Genomic DNA, 23,540 nt, shown 5'->3' with positions numbered 1-23,540 from the left:
TAATGACCATATTTTAAAATTCATGAGCCTTCGTTTTCTCACTTGTAAAATATATAATCCCCAGGACTGATGTGACATAATTTTTTTTAAGTGCCTGTGTGAGGTCTTACACTTGTTAAAACAATCAGTAAATAGTACCAGTGGTTTTAATGAGCCACGATTTAGCAGCCTGCAGACCACTGTATTTCCTTCCTTTGTGTGAACTGTGCCACTGCACTCACACCAACCAGAGGAAATCAACGCCGCAACCTGAGTCTGACGCTGCATTCTAACTGAGGAGGCGTTCACAAAGTAATTCCTTAAAAGGTGATGCAGACAGGGAAGGCTCTCTTTCAGCAAGACACAAAATTCTCAACACAAAGAGAAAACGCTGGATGAATTCACCAACATTAACAGTAAGAACTCTGTTTTTCAAAACACATCAATAAGAAAGTAAGAAGTCAAGTCACAAACAAGGACTTATATCAACCCAGCAATGTGAGTCATGGTTAATATATGTGACATTGGGCAATCACCAGTAAACAGTTTTGCAGAAAAATGCAGCTAGTCTTGCTTTTACTCAGGCAAGGTAAGCTTTTAGTTTTCTCTTCTTTTTGCTACTTCTCCAGCATCTTTCTGTATTCTGGTGTATGCTCAATTAGATCTTCATCATACAAACACACTAATATTTGTCCAAAGTCATGCAGTCAGAGTATGGTTCTTCGATAGCCTCTGCCTCTGTCCCACTCCCTAACTCATGACTTAGGGCTGGCTGAGGCTCCTTCCGCCCTCCTCTCAATTCTCCCCTCTGCTGGGTCTCCACCCAGGAACACTCTCAGACCTCCCCTTCTCCCATCCTCCCTGCAGGGTCAGCCAGGTGTCCAGAATGCCTGCAGGGGGGTCTCAGATGGTAGATGGCGAGTACCAACAATATATTCTGAAGGTGATGTTGAAGGCTCCTTGCACTAGGGACCCCGCTTCCCCCCACCCACCAATACACACACCTCAACTAGCACCTCACACACTTGGCAAAGCTGCTCTAAAAAATGGGGAGCAAGGGGAGGCGTTATGCAGGGGAATAACACAATTCTTTTCCTGGTTGGAACAACGCAGTGCTCTGAAGATGGAACATGAAAACCTAAGTCTCCCAAACAGTTCTCTGGGCCCTGTGAGGAACCGTTAGAAGGGATATTCCTGACCTGGTAGTGGCCTAAGTCTGGACTATTTCAAAGAGGGAAAAGGAACAACCTGAATGTTCCCGAAGGTTCTGCTCTTGCTTTAGTCATGACCTCTTTGGGAATCTGCCGAAAGCTGTTAAATCCTCTCATCAGACAAATGTCATACTGCCCAGATTTAAGAGTATAGATAAGGGTTTTTAAGGCTTGGTTTCTTGCTCTCTTTTCTAGAAATAAAAATGAATGGTTAAAGAAAACAGGCCTTCCTGCTTGTCATCTCAGAGAAAGACAGCAACTCACTACTGGCCCTACGCCAAGACTCAAAGGTATTCTGGAAACTTTGTAACTTTCACATATTGGTTGTTTTGGTTCCTCCCCTATATTCCACCCCACCCCCGGGATTAGGATAGGAGTTAATTACTACTAAAGAGATTGTGGTTAGGAGCAGAGAGAAAAGGAGAAGCCTGAGGATGGAACCCACTCTATAGCCAGGTTTGGGGAAAGAGTGAGAAACTTAGAGGAGAGGAGCTCAGACCGATTAGTCTTCAGGACTTGTGAATAAAGCAGAACACTGTCTCCATGAGAATAATTTTTATTCTCTTCCCTGTGGACAGTTTAATATTTTATTTTAACTCCATTTGCCATCATACCCTTATTGCTCAGAGCTATGGTAAGCCAAATCATCAACTGGAGCTAGTTAGACGAGAAAGAAAGGGACATAAAAGCATATGAGTAGTTTATATTTTCACACTGAGAATCTTAACTAAACTATTTCACAAACGTCTAAGTTGTAACTGGTTAAACTACTCAAACAGTAGGGCGCATTAAAGCTTAAGGGCAGGTACCTGAACTTGTTCACCATTATGTTTGCAGAGCTAAACACCCCATCTGTCACATGGTAGACACTCAGCAAATTGTATGAATGAATGAACGAATGAGTAAGTGAAGAATGAATGAACAGAATGATCATGGGATTTGTAGTAATAAGATTTGGATACCAGTCTACTCATCCATTACACAGATGCATGACAAGTTACTTTATATTCCTGGGACTCGCTTTTCCTTTCTATAAAATGAGGTAACTGGACCAAATACAGATAAGATATTCAGGCATTCTACAGTATAGAATATGAATATATTTAGTTAAGGAGAAGCTATTTGTAGTCACCGCTATGTACAGCAGATAAGATGGTGTTGTGATAGTGGCCAACACATAATTGGCTAGGAGTTCAGGAAAGTCTAATTTGACAAGTTTCACTCTTGTCCTAAAAGAAACTGAGACCTAATTTACCTAAAGTGCATTCCTGTGATCAGCAGGCACTCTGTGGCAATTTGAATAACCATTGCTTCAGGCAGGACTAGACCAAAATAGTAGGAGGAAGAGGCAATGTCTCAATTCCATAATAGAAAGTTTTGACAAGTTTAGGCAGTTGAAAAAGGAAGGAAACTGTTCATTTGGGTGAGAGAAATTAACTCTTTCAAACCATCAAAAATTCCTGCAGCAAAGAACGTGTATAAATGACTCATGGACACGGACAACGGGGAGGTATATGATTACGGGAGAAGGGGTGGGTTGGGTGGGGGAGAAAAATGGGGGAAAAATGGGACAACTGTAATTGAAAAAAAAAAAAAATTCCTGCAGCTTTGAGAATAGTTTTGTAAGTGGTTTTTAATACTCTTGAATTCTTTTGGTAAGAGAGCAAGTGTCCAACTTTTAGATTATATATTTGTCTTGAGGGCAGATATGTCCTGAAGGTCTTGTATAAACAATACACAACAGAAATGAGATTCAATTCAGAATGAGACAACAGATATAGCATGATAGAAGTTGACGTAAATTTGATTTCATTAATATTTATCAGGGTATCTTACATTTGTTTCAAGTGACATTAAGTGGACAATTTCTCTTAACTTTGAGCTAAATGGCTCTATTTTTATTAAATGAATACTGTCCATTTTTAAGATGCTTTCAACACTAGCTAAAACTACACTGCTACCATCCAGGCATTTTATAGTATTAAATGTCCTTTCTGCAAAGTAGTAAGCAAAAAGCCTTCAACATGTGCACGCACTGAATTCTTACACACAGCTGGGTAGATTCCTCCAGTATCTTTACAATATTGTGCATTGGTAGATCTAAGTCTGCTCGAAATACTCAAGTGGTTTCAAACATGTTGGGACCAGACATATAATTTAATGGTCTTCCTAATTTCCTACTATTCTGTCTTCAAGAATACCTGGGTTTTGCACTGACTTTTGTGGAATGTGTCCTCTCACTGACCTGTGATAAATAAAGCACTATTTTTCTAAAATGTGGAGCATTTCACAATGACTTTTTCTCATTTCCTGGCTCAGGAAATATTGTTCTTGCCTCCTGTGATCATCCTGTTATTCACCAGCAAATGTTACTGACCCAACAACTTTTCAACTGAGGCGGAAAGATGAAAAAGTAGGTAGGACAGGCCATGTTTCTGCCTTTTCTATACAGGTGCACAGGAGAGATCCCTTCCTCCCCTCAATTCTGTACTCCCATGTTTTGGAGCCATCTATGGAGGAGCCTGGGAAGCTAAAACACCTTAACTAAAAGATAATAATATGTCCAAAGACCATAGGGGGCACATGTTGTCAGTTGCAGCTTGAAAATACTTTTGCTGGACTGCAAGTGGTTAAGGATACAAAATTATCCAAGACTTTTAAAATAAACCAAGACTAAAAGATAAACAAATGCTATTCCTAGTTTATGATAATTATAGTAATTTTTCATTGTCTACTTAATCATGTTGTTGACTACCCAATATTCTTTCCTCTGTCATAGGTGTTGAATAAAATGAAAAAAAATACATAATGAATGATCCCACCTAAAACTCGTTCTTTTTTTTAATGATAAGTCTCTGAGTTAGTGATGGAAAAATCCCAGATGAATGAGGCTGACAAGGTACTCAGCATTTCATACTGTCTGATTCCCACAGAATACCTTGATCTGGGAAGATTTTGTGATAGCAGTAACAGACCTTGAGTGTGCTATCTTCTGGATCTAAGTCTCAATACCTGGACCACTTGTTCCCACATTTTGTACCTGAGCAATGCTGGTTATTTCTGAAGTATCTGGTGGTTTTCATGCCAAAAATCTTGATTCAATAGGTGTGTGGTAGGGACAATAACAGGTATTTCTGTCACCCCCAAATTAAGACTATTACCTTTAAACCATCACTCTTCATAAAAGGGTGCATTAATAAAAAGTAGACTTGCTTCATTATTGAAATAATAATTGGAGCACAGGAAATCTATGCTCAGAGGCAGCAGATTTCAACAACTAAGTAATATTAGGGTTAATTAGTCCCTATACCTCTTGGGGCTCTGGTTAGGTTTATCTGATCTGCGTGCCTATCCTTTTATATGAGTTCAAATATTTTAATAGCTCTAAAAAGCTATTACTTTAAGACTATTACTGCAAGATTGTCTTCTGCTTCTCAAACTGACATGAAAGATCACCTACATTAGGTATCAACAATAAATAAATAGCAATTTCATGACTTCAATGCCAATAACATTTGAGGAATTTCTAGGAAGTCCATTTACCTATTTGTAGGTAACCCTGCTATAGACTGAATGTTTGAGTTCCCCCAACATTCATATGTTGATTTCTAGTCCTCACTGTGGTGGTGCTTGGAGCTCTGGCCTGTGGCAGGTGATTGGGCATGAGGGTGGATCTCTCCACAACGGGATTAAGTGACTTTACGAAGGAGACTCCAGAGAACTCCCTTGTCCCTTTCTAACATGTGAGGTTATAATGAAAAGTCCTCTATTAACCAGGAAGTAGGTTCTCCCAGATTCTAAAACTGTTAGAAATAAGTTTCTGTTGTTTATAAGCCACCCAGTGTATGGTACTTTGTTACAGCAGCCTGAACTAATTAAGGCTACCCCCTAATATATGAACAAATGAACAACAAATCTATTAAAATTACCTATGGCTAGTGAGTTTAACAGCCTAGAGCAGGGCGACAAAACATGTCCTGCAAAACTCCAGATGGTGGGTATGCGAGATCTGTCCAGAAAGTATCCAGCCATGTACTATATAAAATAGAGACATTTACTAAAGAAGATATATGATACAAGAAACATTATACACAGGACAATGACGCCCCAGTACCCCTCAAAGTAGGTGCCTTGGGACCTCACACAATTCTCCCAGCATCTCTTCCACTGTTCAAAACACTCTGCAAAATCCTTTGTTGGAGTCACCATCAGCTGCCCCATTGTATTTTCCTGAATCTCATTGACAGTCTGAAATCTCTTCCCTTTCAAAGGTGATTTTAGTTTTGGGAAAAGTCAGAAGTTGCAGGGCACCAAATCTGGGCTGTAGTGGGGCTGAGTCACCTGGGTCGCCTATCTTTGTTGATTGCAGCTCGTACACAATCAACATTCTCAGGTGTTCTGCTTGTTGTAGGCCTTCCAGAATGCGGATGACTTTCAACAGATTTTTGTTTTGTGCCACACTTTCATTTGTGCTGCACTCATCGCATTGTCCCTGAAAGCCTTCTGAATCACCTGAATAGGTTCCACGGAGGAATGTTCAAGTTTAACACAAAATTTGATGCAGATTCTTTGCTCTACTCACTCAGTCATTTTGAATACAATGGCCACACAGTACACATGCTGGCTCAATGGCATCTGCTGCCCCCACTGATGATAGTACAGTGAAGTCGACATTGTTCAAGCATGCACATTCCACTCTACTCTCGTTGGCTGCCAGGCTACATCGATGTCACAAACCATTCTCGTTATATTAACAATAGCTGGACCTTTACTGGACAGAAGTCATATTAGGCTTTGCAAGTCACAATGACTCATTGAGTTGTTCCCTAAAGTGGCCATAGACATTATGACGAATATATCCATGATACTGGCTGGTTTCCTATTAAACTTTATTTATGGGCACTGCAATTTGCATTTCATATACCATGTGCCTCAGAGCATTCTTCTTTTTTATTTTTTCCCACCACTTAAAGATATAAAAACCCTTAGTTCCAGGGTTATACAAAAATAGGCTGGGGCAAAATTTGGCCCTCAGGCCATAGCCTGCTGATCCTGGGCTAGAGCACCAAGTGGATGAAGCCACAGCCAAGTTTACAGTTTACTGTTGCATTGTTCTGTGGTCACAGATTGCATTCCTGCCTCCACCTCACCACCATGCAAATCAAAGGTACCAGGGACCAAGAAAGAATATATGTATGATATTCACTGCAAAATCTCACGCCCTATGTATTCACATTGTGTTGCTCTGCACGAGATATATTACAAACAGCAAATAGAGCCCAGACCTACCACGGAACACAAGAGGCCCGGTGAAGTCTTCCCCACTGTTTATGCTTAAGGTTCCTCATGTGTAAATCTAGACTTGACAGAATATACTTCAGGGAGGTCCTGCATAGCCTTACCGGGAAGCAGAATTTATTATTTTTTTAATGGTTTTTAATCAGACTGCCGATCTTGCTTGTGAATATATCTTTATGTCTTATCCATATAGCAGAATTGTTTTTATCATCAACTTAAAGCCTACTAACAGAGTCAATTCTGATCTCCTGCTTTCTTCCAACTAAGAAGCATGAAAGACACAAGAGAAGCTGATAGTTAACAGAGAGCTACGGGTGTTAAAAGGTCTAATCTATTAATATAGGGCAGCATTTCCCAAAGCGTGTTATGCTGAATGCTGACTCTGCTAGATGTTCTGCCAAAAAAGCATTTCAAGGTCAAATAAGTTTAGGAAATGGGGCATAAAATACCTCTTCCTTTTTGATGATTCTTAATGTGCATTAGTATATTAAAGGCTCTGAGGATCCCTGCAATAAAACTAGGTTAAATCAAGGGTTTCTCAAGCTTATATGATCAGGAAAGCTTTTCTTTCTTCCTTCACGCAACTGTTATTATTATTCCAAGAAACTAACGATCCACAGAAAACATTTTGGGAAACATTGATATAGACAAAGGGGAAGAATTTTAAAGTTTTATGCAGAGGAGTGAGTTATGTTTTAGAACAACCACTTAGATGAGGCTCAGTCCTTTCTCTCCTAGTTTTTGTCATTTTAAGAAATTACCCCAGACTCTATCCATGTGCTTAAGCCAGAAAAACAAGAGCCCTATTTGTTGTGGTGATAACTTGTAATCGATTATAAAATGCATGCATGATTTAAAAATAATCCCAACAGTATGAATGATAGTATGAAAAGCAAAAGCATTCTCCCTCCTCTCTGTCATATCTCAATAGCCTGGGCTACTTTCTAGAGGTACTAAGTAGAGTTGGCAGTTTTCATTTCACTTTTCAGGTCTTCTTATGCAACTCTCAGTCAAACACTTTTGAGCCTATTGTTTCAGATGACAAACATTCAGCAGTATCTATTGAAGGACTTTATTCTCATACTCCTTTCTGCCTCACCATCTCTTACATCTGCTGCTTCATGGACTTCCATCAATTTTACTTTAGAAATACATCTGTCTTCTGTCTTCTTCTCTCCATCTGCCTGGCGGTACTGTCACTGGTGCTCTGTCCTAATTGATTTCCTACTTCTAATCCTCTATCCCTCTAATCCACTCTTATTGTAGCCATAAAGATCTCTTTAAAATATAAATTAGACAATCTCTGGCTTCAAAGTCTTCAAAGGCTTCCCACTAAAATAAATTTCAAAGTCTTTACCAAGATATGTGAAGTTTTGCATGACCAGGCTCCTTCTTACCTCCCCATACACGCATCCAGACTCTCAGCAAAACCCTAACCAAACTCCAGCCACTCATGCCTTCGGACACTTCCGGCCTTTTTGTTTTCTTAAAACCTTCCCATTTGCTATTTCCTCTGCCCAGAATTATTCTAAAAAGTTTTTTTGTCTGGTTAACCCATATGCTTCTTTTAAACATCAATTTAAATCTCTTTTTATCAAAAAGACCTTCCCAGAGCATCAAATCTGAGTCCATTTTTTACATTGTTACACTTTGTTCTCCATACTACTTTCAACAATTTGTTATTATACGTTTATTTTTAAATGTTTGTAAGTTCCAAAAGAACAGGGAGCATATCTGCTTTATTTACCACTAAATGCTGTAAAATTGGCACAGTATCTGGTCAAAGAATGGACTTAATAATTACTTATTATATGAATGAAGCTAGCCAGTGGAAAATTCTCTTACGGTTTTATTTCCTGCCTTTTCTTTACATGAAATTTAGTCCCATCCAGATTTTCATTTTTTGAAAACTTATCATGCAGAAGACTCATTAATCTCTATTAGAAATGGAACTTTAAGGGACACCTCATGTATTCTCCATTTAAGCTTCACTCACTCTCTCAGTTTCTTTTATTCTTTTTGGGAACTCATTGCATTTATTTTCTGTACCACTCATATCATGCTGAATCTTGTAATGTCTTGTAACAACTTATCTCCTGTTGTTAATGAACAGCTTATATTTACATGTTTTGTCTTACCAATGATGTCATGAGTCTATCAAGTACAGGACTTGGTTTCACATCCTTAAGTAAGTACACAGCATGCCCCTGAACACAGTAGTTGCATGAAAGAAGGTATCTCCATCCACCCCCTTTAGTGCCCCCATTATAAGACTTTGATGTGGGAGTTTGACCCATTTCCTTTCACTCTCTGTTCTTCCTCAGCCCTTCTGAGTGTGTTGTCATTATGCTGGGAATGAAAGCTGGAATAAAGATAAATTCTGAGGTCAGAGAGAAGTAATTAAGGAAGGAGTGAATACAGAGGACTTGTCCAGTCTTTCAGTTCCTCCCCCAGCGTTACAGGAGATGAGGACAACTTGATAAGGGAATAGGTGTGTTTTATATTGCTAGGCGTTTCCTAGAATATATAAAAGAGTGACTTGTTCAAGATTTTGAAAATATGGATTTTCAAAACAAATGAGACAATAAAGGTTACATCCTCAAGAAATTTCAATCATTGACTCAGTTTCTCTGGTTTAATATTGGGATAAATTAGACCCAAACATCAACTTAATTCAGAACGTGTCTTTGGGATCCAAGAAGTTATTCTGTACTTCATGTTGCCTCTTCTAATCTTGTCCAATAATGATATTTAAGGAATATTTTAAAACTACCTTAGCTACTTTTCCTCCCACCAAATGTAAGGGTTATATAGGACCTGCAACCTTTTATTGTACTAAAGCAACTTTCCTCAACGTCTAAAATATGGAGTAGAATAGTTAAGTGTGTAACAATTCTTTGTTAGACTAGACCTGTTCAAGGTAAACAGACATTTTCACAATGCCTACTCTTTTTACCCAGTGTATCTTCACAACAAGCTTTTAAGATGAATAGAGTAGAAGATATTGTCTGTTATCTTTGTCAATGAGGAAAGTGGGCACAGAGGGCTTATTGAAATAAATATGCAGCAGCTAACTTGTGTTGGAGAATTCCCCTGAAATGTAGAATTGCTATGAGACAATGCTGCTGTTCAGTGAGCTCTCGGGCCAGGTTGTTAACCTAGGATCACAACTGGCTACAGAATTTGCAAAGTCTGGTGTACAAAGGACATTTGAAGCTCCTGTTTGAAAGTTATTAAGACAGCCAGAGCCTTAAACCAAGCATGTGGGCCTTCCAAGTACAGGGCCCTGTGTAGTCACAGCTGTATTTCCATGAAACTGGGCCTGCCTGGGGTCTGTGGATGGCTTACATTTGGGTGGTTGGGATTTAAGGACACTGAACTGAAATTTTAGACAGAATTCTGTGTTAATGTGCAAAGATTGTCTCTTGTATTTCATAGTTTTTGTCAGATTTTTAAAGTAGTCTGTTAACAAAATGAAGTGTTAGGAACGAATGTTCGCGAGCAGTAAATATTCTCACAGAGCCTACAATGTCAGAATACATTGGCAGGGACCAGCATGCAGGTGGTAACTGCATGACCCTCCAGGAGAATGTGAATGACTGAGTTTTCATGAATGCATGGAATGAATACAAGAACAAAAAATTGTGACGGTTGCCCAGATGTTGCTGGAAAAAAATGTGCTCAAGAATCCATCTTCAAAATATAGGAAAGCAAAAGGTGAGATATTCAAGATGCCCACATCCTTAAAAAACCCCAAAGTAATACCTGAAAATGAGCTATTTTATTTATTTTCACTCTCTCAAAGGAAGGTTCTCCATCTTTTGGAATATCAGCCAACTCATTGTAATTTATATCTTTTTTATAGATAATTATAACCCAATGTTAGGAATTGGGGTAAGGTAGGATCTTGTTACAATAATAAAGCAGGTGCAGAAGATGCCCTCACAGAAAGGAAAAGAGAACTCAAAAGACCTGCATCCTGCCGGGGCTGGTCATCTCTTAAAAAGTGTGATACACAAATAGCCCTAAATGTGGATTTTGCGGAAAAGCCTGTTTCTGCTGCTTGAGTGGCTGCCTTAAAACTGTATTCAGTCCCTTTGCCCTTTTAGACTAAAAAGGCTCTTCAGCCAAAACTCCAATTCATAGAAATGGGGATATGTAGAGATGGTAACTGAGCCCAGAGTAACCCTCTAATTTCCATTTGCACAGTGTGAAACTTCTCTTGATGCAGCACCTCACAAGCAGAAAAACCACGGGTGATTTGTTTCCTGGTCATTCTGCTGTGCACACTCTGTTCTTGCTCATGGCACAATGAGCACTCATACATGCTTCACCTGGCTGCCAAAGCTCCTGGGTTCCAATGAGAACCTTGGTTGCTCATACCAGGGAGTTCATCCCTTGAAGAATGTGTTCATAATTCTACTACGACCTAAGGCTTGAAAAAGTAGAGGGCTGGCAGGTGGGGCACCTTCCTGTGGTTTCTAGGACACAGTTGGTCATCAGCTCTCTTAATGGAATGGAATTGCCCCCCGGGTAATCTTATTTGCCCTCCCGAAGGCCATCTACTCCTACTGCGGTGTTCTGGTATTTGCTCCCTGCTTTCTCCAAGATGCTCAGGCCACAGGAAGAGGTCGAAACTTTCAACCGGGACAGACCCCGCCCTGGTGATCCAGGCCGTTTAGCCTCGGTCTGGGTACCAACCAGGCTCGAATGGGGGCGCGGGGGGGGGGGGTTAGAGGGGATGTGGATGCGCATGCACAGCCCTAGGCAAGGGGCGTGAGGCTGTGATTCCGGGGTCAAGAATTGGGAAGCGGGAAACGCAGGGAGGGCGCCGTGCCACTTGTGGCCCCAGAGTCTGTGAGCCTCTCTAGGAATAGCCCCGGGGTCAAGGAGGCCTGAGCGAGACCCGGCCTGGCCTGCGGGGCATCTCTCTCCCTTGGTCCCTGGCAGCTCCGGCGCAGCTCCCCGCGTTAACCCTCGCGGGCCCGGTCCCCACACCGCCGTTCCCGCCCCTGTGCGCCCTACCTTGGCGGGCTATGCAGGCGCCCAACACGCCCTAACCGCCGGCTGCCGACCGGGTGCGGAGGGGGCAGCTCCAGCCGGCAGCCTGGGAAAACGCATCGGTGCTCCTGCGGGCGCTACGCCCACCCTACCCTGACTCGGCCCCCGAGGGGACCCGCCCCACCCGCCCCTCCTGCCCGGCCAGCCCGCTCTTAGCCTTGCCAGGCGTGGGCTCTGCCAGCGGCTGGGCTGCGGACCCTGGAATACCTGCGCCTCTGGCTCAGAGTGGGGTTCAACGAGTGCTCCTCCAAATCCCGGTCCTTCCGCGAGGCCACGGTAATACTCCAGCCACTAGGAAACTGCTCTTGTCTTTCGGCTCCCGAATGTGACACTATATATCCGGCTCCGAGGCTGGGTGTGGGCGGGAGGAAACAACCCTCCCCCCTACTCTTCCCCCGCGGTGTCCGCCTCGGGCGTGGAGCCGGAGGCAGCCCCGGCTGGGGCGGAAGGAAGGCGAAGGGTTGGTAGGGGTCCTGCAGGCTGCAGGGCGACAGCGTGGAGGACAGGGCGGCCGCCCGAGCAGGCCAGCCCAGAGCCTCCATTCATTCAGCACCGAGCAAACCCAGGCTATTACTCCAGGGACGACCCCCCCCCCCCGCCCCCCCATTCTTTAATCGGTGGGTGAGGGAAAAGGGAAATGGAGACACGACCCTCTCTAGTCTGGAAAAGAAGGAGCACTCGCACTTAGGAGAGGTGGGAGGGAGGGAGGGAGAATAGAAAAAGACAGACTGACAGACAAAGGGTCAAAAGTTTTGGTCTGAACACTTGGAGTACACAACTTTCCCCACCCACCCTAGCCGAAAAGGCAGGCAAAAATCCCAGTTACTCAGCTCAGCTGTCCTGCTCACCCAGCGGGAGGGATGCTCTTGTGTCTACCTGCTCCAAACTTGCCGGAGGCACCCCTCAACGCCTACCGACGCAGTGTCCTTTAAAAACCCAGCGGGGGCTGGAGACACCATTTACTCAGAACCAGATGCGGAGGGGCAGAAATTTTCGTAAGGTGCGGGGGAGAGGGGTGAGTGGGCAGGTGGATGAAAGACTGAAGAGGATCAAATGAGGGTTGAAGGAACAGTGGCAGGCTAGCTTTGCTCAGCAGCCCTTATCCAGATTTTGTTTTAAAAAAGACGTTTGCTTGCTTAGCCTGATAGCTTTTTAGGGGGATTAGATTTGGTCATTGTCAGGGCGAACTTGTAGAGGAAAGGACAGGCACGTCACTCGAGTTGCCACAGTTCTCACCGAGGATGAGCTGGAAACCTGCCAACGCCCAACAGAATTCCTGGGACGTGGTGCAAGATAAATTCTTGGGACGTGGTGCAAGATAAATTCCTGCATAAATATGCTACGTTAAGAAAATCCTGAAAAGAATACTGCTTTATAAGCTGTCCTCACTCTCCTCATTACAACAATCACCATTAGCTAAATTAGACATAAAATTCATGAAGGTTAGAATTAATGAAATGAGCTATATCTTGCATTAAAAAATTTACTCCTATTTTGAATTCTCTTCTACTGGACTGTCTTCAATTAGAAGTGTTAAGGAAAGTGTAGTCTAAAAACACTGGTCAGTTTCCTCTGGTGACTGCCCGAAAGCAACAGAGAGAAGAAAAATTAGCAAATAAATACACTTTGTGTTCTCAAAATGTGTATGACAGTACCTGGAAAGGACAGTTCATGGGAAGGTACTGTCAAGTTGGTGAGTAAGTGTTGAAATCATTCATCACATAGCAGGTGAAAGACAAATTGTTACAGTTCTTTGAAAAGCAATTTAGGAACACTTTTCCAAGGCGTAAAATATTTAGTCACTATTTTTTTTTTTTTTTTTTTTTTTACTGTTCTGAACAGTAAAAGATTGGTAAGAAATTCCCATTTCCTAGAATGTACCCAAAGGACATAACCCACAAAAAGATAAATGCCATATGGACAAAGCTGCAGGTTTATTACAGCATTATTAATAAAGTAGAAAATAAAATACATATTTTCAATGGGCTATTTGTAGATAAAATGCAACATTATTATAGAATAAAAAGTCATAATTTGATTATCAGCATTAAAAATTGCATTTATGTATAGATAAGGTACTAGTTTGCTAGGGCTGCCGTATCTAAGTACACAGACTGGGTGGCTTCAACAACAAAAATTTATTGATTCACAGTTCTGGAGGATAAAAATTCAAAATCGAATTGTCAGCAAGGTTTGTTTCTTTGGAAGGCTTTGAGGAAGGATCTGTTTCATGCCTCCCTTGTGGTGGGTTTGCTTGTAATCTCTGGCTTTTGTTGGCTGGTAGAAGCAAAACCCTGATTATTGCCTTCATCTTCACAGGATGTTCTCCTTGTGTGCATGTTTGTTCAGAGTTCCCCCTTTCATAAGGGCACCAGTTATTCATATTGGATTAGGATTTACCCTAGTGACTTCATCTCTACATCTGAATTTGTCACAATTCTATTTCCAAGTAAGGCAACATTCTGAGATACTTAGGGTTAGGACTTCAACAGATAAATTTGGTGATGATGGGAGAGGGGGAGCAAGGTAATAGGGGGAGGGGCAGTCTCAAAGCCACTGTTGCTCAAGGTCAATGTTGAGAAATAGATTATTACTGTAACTGACTTCACTTTCAAAGTCTCTCTACCTCACCATTGCTCATTCACTTACCATATTATTTAACCTCATAAAATAAATGTTTCTTTGTAAATCTGCCCAGATTTTATTTAATGTTCAAAATACTTACAAAATGTGCCAAATCTAAAATATATCAGGTCATTCTAATGACAAGTTAAAGTTGAGGATTGTGAATGAATGCAGTGTTCCAAAAGAGTGATATCCTTCCTCAATACTGTCTCTTTAAACAAGTTCTGTTTCTGTTGACTGATAGATAGTATCATAGAAACAGAAGTTTGATTTTGATCTACAGTGGAATCATAAAAATATAGTGTTATAGAGCTAGAAAGCTAGTCTTTTGGGCCCACTATCTTACTTTGTAGTGGTAAAGACAGGACTTAGTATCTTGTCTAAGATCACTGTATTCATTTTCTGTTGCTGCATAATCAATACCATAAACTTGGTGTTTTAAAACAATACCCATTTATTATCTCAAAGTACTACAGGTTAGTCATCCAGGCATTATGTGACTGAGTTCTTTGCCCAGGGTCTTACAAGGCTGAAATCATAATGTCAGTCCTGGTTCCAATCTCATCTGTGGCTGGGAATTCTCTTATGAGCTCTTCATTGGTTGTTGGCAGGATTTAGTTCCTTGCTTTAGGACTAAGGACCTTGTTTTCTTACTGGCCCTTGGTGAGGGTTTGCTTCCAGCTCTTGGAGGCTATCCTCTCTCTGGTCCTAACCATGTGCTCTGTCACAGCATGGTTGTTTGCTTCTTTAAAAGCAGCAGAAGAAAATATCTTTCTCTCTTCAAATCTCTGATCATTTGTAAGGGCTTCAGCTCAGTTATGTGGGGGTTGTTTGGGGTAATCTTGCTCTTTATTAACTCAAAATCAATTGATTGGGGGCTTTCACTTTCATCACATAACACGATGACAGGAGTGAAACCCATTGGAGCCATAGTCCCACCCCTTCCAGGGGAAAGGATTATGCGGAACACAGACACTAGAGTGTGGTGATCTTGGGGCTGCCTTAGAATTGAGCGTATCTTGTCACTTGCTTCAGTGGTAGGCAGTAGTATGAGCAGTAGCAAGGTGTTTCCTATTCTATTGAAGAGTTCCTTTTGCATCAGATAAATTTTTTTTCATTATCCGGCCTTTTAACAAAGCAGATAGTGATAGAGCTTTATAGTTGTTGTTTTTTTTTTTCTTGACCTATTTTCCCTACAGAGTTATACATGTCTTTAAAAGTTCTATATCTTCTTTATTCACAATGTGTAACAGGTGAAGACTAATCTCATATTTTCTGATTCTAAGTGTGGTGTATTCTGAGCCAATGGTTCCTTAAACCTTGCATTATAAACATCAAGAGTCTTTTGATAATGCTATTGAGAATTCTTTTGAGAATCCTGTTTTGAGAATGCAACAGGTAACAGCTGAATTAACTAAAGGCACATCCTCTTTATGGACTATTGTGGAGACATTAAAAAGAATGAGTTAAAGCTATTCCAGTTGAATTGCAGTAATTTCTAAGAGGTTTAGTTTATGAAAAAGGCAACATGCTGAAAAACATGTAAAATATGATTTTGTTTCTATTAAACTAATGTCAAATAACTTTGAATAAATAATGGTATACATAGATATATAGGTTTATAAAGGCATGGAGAAAAGCACAGAACATACATACTCAGTTATTAACACTTTACCTTGATCGGTGAAAGAGAGGCCATGATACATGTGGGGAAGTTAGAGAGAGGAGTACCAGGCAAAGAAAGGACAATAAAAGAAATAATAAAATATAAATTAAGGTATGGTATGATCACATTTACGCATTTATTTAAATCATATTAAACTTTTTTTAATTAAAGAAGAATGCTATGAATTGTCACTCCCTCCTAACAAGTAAAAATCTAAACAAATTGAAAAATAAACTATCTTTCTTAATTCAGGAGAAAAATAAATTCACAGGGTAAACTGCTGCCCCCCAAATGGGAGAAAGAGACAAGCTGATACAGAAAATCGCAAATGACAGTAATAGAAGCCATGAGCAGAAACCTCCAAATTACTATTACGTAGGTAGAAAAACTGAATAGTACTTGAAGAATTGCTGGAGACTCGGTGTGAACAATGCTGAGAGTTAAAAAGGCTCCCAAGGGAACCCAGTAATGGGGATGGAGGGAAGGTACACTTTTGTGAGTTTTAATTCCAGAACCTCTACCAGGTCCTCACATGAATAGAGAAGAAAAATCCCTTGGTGCTTCCAGTAGGGGGAAGGGAAGAGGGACCATTTGATATAGGCCAGGGCATTTTGTTCTTTTAACAAGGCTTGCATTCAGGAGAGATTATATTACCAGAGGGCTTACCTGTTTGAGTTTTATCGAGCCTAAGGTAACCACCCAACTCCCACCTTGCTCCAGCCATCCTATTTCACCCAACGGGGAAAAAACTGAGAAGCACTTGTGATGCTTACAGCCCAGGGGCACAGGCTCACCAAAGGACTGAGATGCAATCATAGGACCATAAAATGCTTCTCTTCTCTGCACACCTTATCATTACATTACCAAATGACTATTTACTGCAGTTCCTTTTACCCAAGACTCAGGTCCACCTTACAAAAAAAATTACAAGGCATGTGAAAGGCTAAAAACACATTTTGAAGACACTGAACAAGCATCAGAACCAGAGTCAGATATGGCAGGAATGTTGGAATTATCAGACCAGGAGTTTTTAAAAACTATAATTAAAATACTAAGGTCTTTAATGAATAAGGTAGGTAACATGCAAGAACACATAAATAATGTAAACAGGGAGATAAAAATGCTAAGAAAAAAATTTAAAAGCTAGAGATTAAAAAAAAGAAAACAACTGTAGCAGAACTAAAGAATGCCTTTGATGGGCTCATTAATAGACTGGCTACAGCCAAGGAAAGACTGTCTGAGCTGGAGGATATAACAACAGAAACTTCCAAAGCTGAAAAGAAAAGAGAAAACAGAGAGTGAAAACCAGAACTGAGCATCAAAGCACTGTGAGACAAATGTACAATGTGCAACTACAACATTCTGATGAACAATATCAAAGAAGAACTAAATAAATGGAAAAATATTCCAGATTTGTTATTAAGATGAGTCAATATTGTCAAGATGTCAGTTTTTTTTTTTTTTCCTAGCTTGATGCAGTCTCAATCAGAATCCCAGAAAGATATTTTGTGGATACCTACAAACTGATTCCAAAGAGTATATGGTGAGGAGAAAGACACAGAATAGGAGAAGTCAATGTTGGATAATAAGAAAGTTGGAGAACTGACAGTACCCAACTTCAAGAATTACTATGAAGCTGTAGTAATCAAGATAGTGTAGTACTGGTGAAATAACAGACAAATCAATCAATGAAATAGAATAGAGAGCTCAGAAATAGACGCACATGAACATAGTCCACTGATGATCTTTGTCAAAGGAACAAAGACAATACAATGGAGCAAATGTAGTCTTTTCAACAAATGGTGCTGGAGCAACCGTAGATAAAAAGAAAACAAGAACTAGATACAGACTTCATATCCTTTACACAGATTAACTCACATGGATCATAGACTAAATGTAAAACTCATAACTCTAAAATTTCTAGAAGCTGAACAGGAGAAAACCTAGATAATCTTAGGTTTAGAAGTTACATTTTGATACAAAAACATAAGCATAATCCATGAAAGAAATAACTGAGAAGCTGGACTTCATTAAAACTAAAACTTCTGCTTAGCAAAAGACAATATCAAGAGAATGAGAGGACAAGACACAGACTGGGAGAAATATTTGTAGAAGATATATCTGATAAAGGACCCTAATCCAAAATATACAATAGATTCTGAAAAAACAATAAGACAAGAAACAACCCAAGATCAAGATATGGGGTATAATATTAATGTAAGTTTTGCTCTTCTTTTTGCTGTGGTCTCAGGCAGTGTAGTTTTCCTCTATGATCCATGACTGTTTAAAGTAGGTTTTGGTGAAAGAAGACCACCGGGCTTATTCTTGTAAGTATTTGATGGTTTGGGCAATGATGGTCCATTACACAGCACTAATTCTGCTTAATAAGTGCCCCACTAAGCATTCTCATTCTTTGGGCATGGGATACAGGTGGGGTTCAGGTACCCCACTCCTAATAACCTCCTATAATCTGTGGGAGTTTGAAAACAGGCATGAGGAAGAAGGGTGAAAGAGGCACTTACCCCACCAATGCATGCTGTTCAGGATTGCAGCAGGTTACAAGGAATGTATTCTGATCTGGGACTGAATATTCCAGGTCTAGAATTCCAATGGATGAGTAGATAGCAATATAAACCCTCACCTTTTGTCCTCCATAATGAGGTTAAGACCAGGATTGCTGTTAATTTTATATCCACACAATCTTTTACAGTCTTTTCTTAATAGCTTTCTAAGCAGAAAAAACAAAAAACAAAACTGAAGTTAAGTTTCCACCCATTTGTTTAATAATTAATGTGCTATGTGCCTCTGAATTTCAAGTACTTAGAGGCATGGTCTATTTAAATAATTTCCGTTATTTCCGTACTTCTTTCATATTACTAAGGCCATCCAACTATAGCTTTTGGCACATGTAAGTCAAATCAGATTCAATCCCTATATATATTTCCCCAAGTGAATATTATCAAATTTTGCTTTTCTTTCAGAGGAAAAATATCTATGCACAGTGAAAAAAAAGTTACTTGGATTCTGTAAAATATTGACTATGAATAAGTTTAGGGTAAAAATTCTGCCAATTTTGTTTTCAAAATTTCAATCAGTTAGTTGTCACCAAGATATTGTGTAAAGTGATGATCAGTTTCCCTGATTGAGAACTGCCCCTGAAATGTAAGGGTTATTCTCCATCAACCATCATTCATTCATTCATAAATACTCATGGACCATTTACTATGTATCGGTCATTGTGCTAATTTTGAAACTGAGACAAAAGAATCAAAATCTCTTTCCTCTTATAGATTATAGTTAAGAGAGTAGAAGAAAGAGATTAAACAAACTCCAGAGTAAACATCTGGTTATAAATGGTGGTAAGTGCTGTGAGGTATAGAATGGAACTCTATGAGAGAGATTAATGGTGGAAACCTGTTTTAGATGTGAATGAAGGTTCAAACAACTCTGTCATATGACATTTTGGTTGATATGGAAAAGATGAGAAAGAGCGATGGGGAAATTTCTAGGCAAGAGAACGAGTATAAAGATTGCAAGGGGAAGTGTATTTGGGTAACAGGGTATGTGCTTTGAGTAAATTTGGAGAATAGGTAGACATTGGATGATATTTGAACTTGAGGAGAAGTACCAGTGACATGGAAGGGTTTAACAAGGGTATTAAGAGCCTGCCTTCGTGATTGAAACTGATTATTCCAAGGATGATCACTTGATCTTAGCTAAACTAATCAGGTTTTCCCTTATAGAAAGTTGTCATTTTTGATCCAAAAGACACAAACTCAAAGTTTCTGGAGACTCAGTAACTCTAGAAAGCATTCTAGAAAATACATGAATTTTTTGCTACTGGATCCCAGAGCTCCCTGTCCTTCCCAGGACATTTTTTCTTTCTTGAATTGTGATATATATATATATATATATATATATATATATATATATATATATGTATTCTGCTAGAAGTTATTTATTATTATTACTTTGTTCAATTTAGGCAGATTTCATTTACTTTTATTTATTAAAAGAAAAGCCTTAACTTACATTATTTATCAGATGATAATTTTCTGCCATGGCTACTGTTATATTTCATTAGTGCTTTAAGATGGCTAACCCAAAGAACAAATATAGAAGAAAGATGAGTTGAGAGGATAATAATTTTGATGATATTTCCAGTCACCATTTTTGTTTTGTCAAACAAAGAATCTTTGAAACTTTCTTACTGAGCATACAGGCTGCGTGAAGGAGAAACTCATTTCCATTGATACAATTAGATCCTTAAAATAACAAGAATACCGCTCCACTAAATATGGAAAGTTAAAGAAAAAGGTTAAAAGTTAGATAGCTTTTCCTTTTCCTCTTTCTGTTGTTTTAGTAAGATTTCTTGTTGTAACACAACAGCGGCATTATCAACAGTCCTGCCTATTTTTAAACAAGAAGGCACATGCCCTACAAGGACTTCCCATTAAACCTTAAGTCAACAGGCTCCCAGTTGATTAGAATTGAGGTACATTCAAATGCAGCACCAAATCTTTGCTCTTGAGCCAATTCTGTGCCCTCTTTCTTGGAAGATTTTGGAAATCTAGTGGGAAGAAAAGATGTCACAAATAAAGGATTTATTGGAATTAAGCAGAGTGAATATGCCCTGGAAGGCTCTTAGAAGGCAAAGGCTTGAAATCAAAAGCTAAATTTGACATTCAAAGCAAAATACTGCATTATCTCAATTATTTCATCATTAATGTGGAATTTGTTATTTATGAAAATGTGGACAAAAAGGTTTTAAAAATTTAATATGACCTTCTGGATGCAATATTACAGAGAAGAGAAGTATACAATTCTAGTTGCTCTTTCCCTCTTTCTCACTTACTTTTGTTTTGACCCTTGTTCTCAATCTGTTTTTTCTTACTTGTAAAAACAAAAGTGATAAGCCTAACTCAATAAGCTTGCAATGAGAATTAAATGAGAAAGATGTAACAATGAATAGTAGTACTTAAATTATATTAGCTTCTTAGTGGATTTTTTTTTTTTTTTTTACTTTCTGGTCCAATTGTATGAGATAAATTGTGAATGCATTGATTACAAAAATTAATTTAATAACAGAAATTACATAGCTTATAAAAAATCAAAATAGATGCTTATTATTACACACAAACTGAGCCCATGGAAATAAAAGACATGAAAAACTCACAGCAATTGATCTTGTTAATAGCTGTTCCTTCACTTTGAAATATATTCTCCTACACCTCATTGGTATCCTTATTAGACACTCTGCAGAACTTCAGTAACCTTGAGAACCAGAGACCCCGTGTAGTCACAACTTGTTTACCCAGGTTCATCAAACCCAGAATGCAAGTATTGGCAGTCCTGAGTACAATTATTAAATAAACCAAACTGAAAAAGCTTACCTATAGTTTAACTGAGCATTCGCTCATCCTCATGTACATTTGACAATTGGCTGACTTTAGCTGTGATGTGTGTCAGAAGTTCCACAGTGCCTAAGACCCCTCTGTAGAGAGAAAAGGACTGATACAAACTGATTTTTTAAAAAGCAAATAGTTAAAAAGATTTTAACAACTATTTATATAATGTTTACTATGTTCATGACTCTAAGGACATTACACATTTAATTTCTCCTAACAACCCTATGCAGAAGGTTCTATGATTATCTCCATTTTACAGATCAGGAAAATGAGGCACAGAGATGCATCTTGTCAAAGTCACTGTTGAATGAATTTTATCAGAGCCCCTCATTTTATTTACTGTTCCCATAGAACAGGGGTCTATTAATCCTTGCTGATTTTTCTGGGTGTAATTTACTTCCATAGATTGGACTAAGGGCATTTTGTTATCTTCCCATATAACGGGACTGTAAGGGTGGCATTTGTTCCCAAAGCACCTCTCTGGTAGTTAGTTTCCAGCACTAGTATCCACAGCTGCTTTTGGTTTGGGCACCAATTCCTGGTTCCTTCAGTTATAACTAAAGTGGCAGTGTCACATTATTTGTGATTTTGCAACTTCATAAGCAAAAGACTCACCTACAGCAACTTTTCTCTGCAGGGAGCAGGGAGCATGGAGGATGCTCAGAGGCTTGCAGCCTCCTGCGCGATGCAGATTTCCAAACTTCATATTGCTCTTATTGTCTTGCCTAACTCCTCCAAGACCGAGGTCTAAGTTTGGTGCTTGGCCATATGATCTCTACCATTCCAACAGGTTTTTGGAAATCTTTTCCTGTTATTGTAACAATCCTGCTGATACTCCTATCTATACTTTTGCCTGAACTCCAAATTTTTCATGTCCACACTAAATTCATGTCTATTCCACGTGCCAACCACAGGTTCTGCCCTTCCTCCATCCTACATTTTCTGTTTTCTACCTCTTATTTTTTCTCCTTTTTGGTAATTTTCTATTGCTCTCCCATGGTATCACCTCTGTACATCTCTTGCCAGCTAATTATTTTCAGTTTCTCTCCCTTTCCTTGCTTTGTACTTCATCATCTCTTTGTCTAGTTCCAATCCTCCAAATCCCTTGTAGGCCTTTCATTGGCCTGATTGAGTCTGGGCTACTTATAGCTTTAGGATACCGTCTTCATAGTGCCCAACTTCATTTTCAAATCAACACAAATAGGTTCTGCCACTTTCAAAAATAATTAATACTTCCTCTTACCCACATTTAAAATTCAACCTCAGCAACTCTAACCTCCTTACATAACCACCTTTTTATGGAGATAAGGTTTTTACACTACTTGTACACCTATTGGTTATTGACGAGGTTGGTTTAGTTTTCCCCAGCCCGTGATTTTATGCCATTTGAATTGTGGACACAAATTAGAGGAAATCACTCACTTTTAAAATATAGCTTTTTGAGAGATAATACCTAACCTTTAAATAATACCTCTAATGACCTAATCACCTTTAAAAGCCACATTGTTGTGTTTTTCATATATTTGCTCATTTAGTTCTCATAAGAAACCTAGATGTAGGCACTACTATTATCTCCACTTTACAACCAAAGTAATTGAAAAAAAAAATAGAGTAAATTATATATTGAAAAAGCATTCAAAATTGATGGCACTGAAGAATGGTAGTAGTAGCTTCACCTGAATTAGTGTGTGTGTATGTGTTAGTTTGTGTGATGTGAACAAAATTGCATTTCTAAATTCATGGTTTTTACATATGTGCTCTCTTGGAAAATGATATAACAACTTTTCTATTCCACAAATGGGAGACAAGAAATATGGGTAATCTAACGGAGTGATTACTTTAAAACTCAACTTATTTAAAAATCAGGCTCTTTAAGTGCCTTCTTCCACTGACGTTTGAATATGACTACATTTCACATTTGGGAGTTTATTGTAAAAAAGTAATGAAAGTGCTTAGTAACAGCGTGGCCCCCTCTTGTTCATCTTTTATCAGGACACACCTAGGTTCCAGACTTGAGTATGCTGAGGACAGCTGAGTTAGTATAATCTTATTTCCCTTTATAGCCCTATTATTGTATGTCCTGTGATTTTTCTTTCCTTATGTAGAAGGTTGATTTTTTCCCTCCTGAATGATAAAAAGGAAGATGACTAAACACTTCATTTCTAAGAATTCTCTTTATTCAACATAAGTCAGGGGTTATTCATGTCAATAAGTTCATGAGATACGTAACAAGTTCCTTGACAACAATCTATTTTAAACTAACCTAACAAATATAGGGGACTCCATACCTGC

General features: G+C 39.3%; 1 protein-coding gene across 1 annotated transcript in view; it reads right to left on the bottom strand.

The window, feature by feature from the left end:
• Positions 1–11,921, bottom strand: part of FAR2 (fatty acyl-CoA reductase 2) — a 100,538-nt gene extending 88,617 nt beyond the window's left edge. The window contains exon 1 of the mRNA XM_090272967.1: positions 11,757–11,921. The gene's annotated coding sequence lies outside the window, so the exon portion shown is untranslated. The remainder of the gene's footprint in view (positions 1–11,756) is intronic.
• Positions 11,922–23,540: the final 11,619 nt, after the last annotated feature.

This window comes from Furipterus horrens, unplaced genomic scaffold, assembly GCF_987537825.1.
Source record: "Furipterus horrens unplaced genomic scaffold, mFurHor1.1.pri manual_scaffold_4, whole genome shotgun sequence".
Classification (NCBI taxonomy): Eukaryota; Metazoa; Chordata; class Mammalia; order Chiroptera; family Furipteridae; genus Furipterus; species Furipterus horrens.
Note: the sequence above shows the minus strand (reverse complement) of the source record. Positions and strands in the feature narration are given on the sequence as shown.